Genomic DNA, 3,913 nt, shown 5'->3' on the forward strand with positions numbered 1-3,913 from the left:
GGGGCGGGGCTGGCTGGCATGCGGTGCTGGGGGATTGAACCGCGGTCCCTGTGCTTTGCTAAGCTTGTTCTAAGTAGGTGCTTTAGACCACTGAGTCATCTCACCAGCCCCCAGGCTACTCTTGAATGCACAGTGATCATCCTAAATGCTGTGTACCACCGCCTGGCCCAGTGCACTGTTGGAGTCAAAGGGACCAGGGTTCCTCCCTGTAGACAGAGGGTCCCCTGGAGGAAAAAAAGGGCCAGAGATAGGTCTCCCACACTGTGCCCACAGGTTCTTTCCAGCCTGTCTGCACATCAGTTTCCTTAGCATCAGTTTGTTATCTCATTCGTGTTCTGTTTTATTTGTCAAGCTGAGGATCGAATCCAGGGATTTCTTCTACCCCTAAATTTTATCCTCAGCCATGCATCTCATAGCTTTTAGGTGATGAACTGAGTTTCTTGGTTTCTCTTTTCCATGATTGGAAATCTGGAGCTGAAAACAGAGATGACAGTGCGGGTAGAGTGGGGGTGGTGTTGAACCCTGGATCTTTGCACTGGGCTACATCCCAATCTCTTTTGAACTTTTTTGAGACAAGGTCTTGCTAAATCATTAAGTTGCCCGAGTTGGGCTTGAATTTGGGATTCTCCTGCCTCACCCTCTCAGAGTGCTGGGACTAAGGTCTGTACTACTATGTTTGGATTAATTTCTTTTTTTGTTTTTTGTTTTTAATTTCTTTTTTGAAGGCTGTGTTTTCTTCTGCTTTGTTAAGCTTTGTTTGTTTGTTTGTTTGTTTTGTAGAACCAGAGATTGAACTCAGGCTCTTGTGCTTGCCAGGCAAATGTTTATTTCTACTAAGCCATCTCCCTGGCTCCCTTAAACTTTTTTGTTGTTGTTGTTGTTGTTTTTTTAAAGAATTTTTTTTTAAATTTTGTTTATTTGTGTGTGTGTGTGTGTGTGGCCAGCTCAGCCCACCAGGGGGCGGGGCCGGCTGGCATGTGGTGCTGGGAGATTGAACCGCAGTCCCTGTGCTTTGCTAAACTTGCTCTAAGTAGGTGCTTTAGACCACTGAGCCATCTCACCAGCCCCTGTTGTTGTTGTTTTGTTTTGCTTTTTTTTTTTTTTTTTTTTTTTTTTTTTTTTTTTTTTTTTTTTTTTTGAGACAGGATCTCACTCCCCTCTGTAGTTGAGGCTGGCCTTGATAAAGGCTTGCTTTATTTATTTATTTATTTATTTTTGCAGAACCGGGGATTGAACTCAGGCATTTGCACTTGCCAGGGAAGCACTTATTCTACTGAGCCATTTCCCCAGTCCCTTGATAAAGGCTTTATATAACAATAGTTTGTAGCATTCCTGAATGAAGCCATACATGCAGGCTCCAGCACAACTTTGGAACCTCCAGGCCACCATGAGGTGAAATGCAAAAGCTTTCCCTGTGGAATTTAACACCAAAGAATTCTTGGTGTGTGCTTTAACTTCATATCAGCCCCTCAAGGGCGGCCCTCAAGGAGGCTGAGTCTAGTAAATGGAAGACAGGGTATGCCATGTCTGTTTTGTAGGGTGGAAAGTGTAAGCAGAATACAGTCCATAAGTGCACTCGGCCCTGGAGAGGTCTTCACAAAGCTGGGCAGGAGCGAGACCAGGACCTGCCACTCCTCCTGTGCTGGAGGATGACCTTCCAGGAGGCCCAGGATGCACTGGGACTGTGATCAATAAAGGCAAGGCCAGAGTGACCCTTGCGGTGCCCAGCTTCAGGAAACCTAGCGACCATTCCCAGGACCATGGTGCATCAGAGCCAGAGAGTCCCGTCTTACAAGGTGCACCTTGCCCCAGACTGAGGACACTTGTCAGGGACACGCAGAGACGTGGAGCCAAGACAGCCTGGATTGCACCATCCAGGTGCCTGGGACTGGGGGGCTTCCTGTGGCCTCCGGAGTCTTTGGGAGACTCAGGACAGTCTTGAGCAAGCTGGAGGGAGGACATCAGCCTGTAGCAAAGGTGCACAGGGCTTCCAAGTCCTCAGTTCTCCCACAGTTCTTTTTTTCTGAAAGCTGAGGGGGTGCAGAGGGGATGGAGTGTAGGGGAGAAAGAGATAGGATTTCTGACTTTTTGCACCTCTCTGCTAATTAGATAAGGAGCCGCTGAAGGGCAGCATGAGCCTCCCTGCATATTCTTGGAGCTGTGACACCGCAGAGCTCCGGGAGTTTCAAGCTCTGTCTCCACCTCTTCTCCCTGGAAGCTTCCCGCCCCCTGGGGATTCTCACCTCCTTCCCAAATGCCCAGCTGCGTAATCCCAGCATCTCTTTGGCCTCCTCAGTGCTGTCCCGGGTCCCCAGCAGTATGCACAGGATAGAAAGGAGAAATATTCCCTGGCTCAGATGTGGGGAGGGAAACAGGAAAACTTTCTGTGTGGAATACAGGAGTGGTGGGTCCTGTTACCCCTGGCCAAGGCTAGATTTGCTTCACATTGTTAGGTGTGTTTCCTTCATTAATTTGGACTTGGCAGGGCTGGGGATACAGCTCAGAGGCATAAGCGCCTGCCTGGCAAGTGCAAGGTCCTGAGTTTGATCCTCAGTAAACAAACAAACAAACACACAAACAAAACCTGTAGATATGCAGGGTTTTTTTTTAAATCTGGGCTTGGCTTTCTTTTCTTCCTCTTCCCACCTCCTTTCTTCTTCTCCTTCTGTCTCAGTGTGTACTCTGGGCTGGTCCTGGACCATGTAGCCCAGTCTGGCCTTAAATTTAGTGACCCTCCTGCCTCAGCCTCCAAGTGCTGGGTTTACAGGTGTGCACCTTCCTCCACACAGTCAGGCTAACCTTTGTCAGCCCCCATGACATGGGGATCACCTTGCACACAGAGAAGACATATTTCTCCCATCAGATTGAGGTGCCAGGTGCCAGGCTGTATGCCCATCAGCAGCCTGGCAAAGCTCCACTTTCAACTGGTAAAACCTCTATTATATTTCTTATTCACTTACCATCCTCAACACTCATATCTGGACACTGGCTAAGATGAAAAAAAAAAATCTTTTGCCAGGGAGATGGCTCAGTAGAATAAGCGCTTCCCTGGCAAGCGCAAGGGCCTGAGTTCAATCCCTGGTTCTGCCTCCCCCCCCCAAAAAAAAAGATGTCAGAGTTCTCAATGTGTCTTTGTTTTTTTCTTCTGTATTTAGGTCAGAGTCAGGGTCCACAGGATCTCACAATGTAGGTCGGACTTGTAGTGATTCTCCTGTTTTCAGCCTCCCAAGTGCTGGGATTACAGGCACGCATGCCACCATGCATTCTCAATCTTCATCTCAGTGTGCCCCACGAGCAGGGCTGGTGCAGCAGTCTGGAGATCGAACCCGGCCACTGCGCTCTGCCTAAGGACGCGCTTTAGTCCGCTGAGCTATCAGGCGGGCCCTTTAATGTGTCTTGATTAATTGTTGAGGAAGAACACACTAAATTAATATGGAATTTGTTTGTGGGGTTTTAATTTTCAGAGAAATATGTATGCATGTGTTCATTTATTTATTCATATTTATCTACTGAAATCAGGTCAGTACTTAACACTTAAGGATCCAAGATAAATTGGGAGGGGCCGGGGAGATAGTTCAGTGGAATAAGTGCTGGCCTGGCAAGCATAAGGTCCGGTTCTGAGTTCAATCCCTGGTACCAAAATAAATAAATAAATAAATTGGGAGCCAGGTGTGGTGGCATGTGCCTCACAAACCTCAACACGTGGGAGGCTGAGGCAAGAAGATTGCTATAAATTCCAAGTCAACCTGGACTACGTAGTGAATTCAAGGCCAGCCTGAACTATATAGTGAGACTGTCTCAAAAATTATTATTATTATTATTATTATTAGTAGTAGTAGTAGTAGTAGTAATAGTATCTTAGGGGAAGGTCTACAGCATGTTCAGGATCCCACTATTAGATCAGACTCGTGAT

This window comes from Octodon degus, unplaced genomic scaffold (assembly GCF_000260255.1).
Source record: "Octodon degus isolate 3935 unplaced genomic scaffold, OctDeg1.0 scaffold00169, whole genome shotgun sequence".
NCBI lineage: Eukaryota > Metazoa > Chordata > Mammalia > Rodentia > Octodontidae > Octodon > Octodon degus.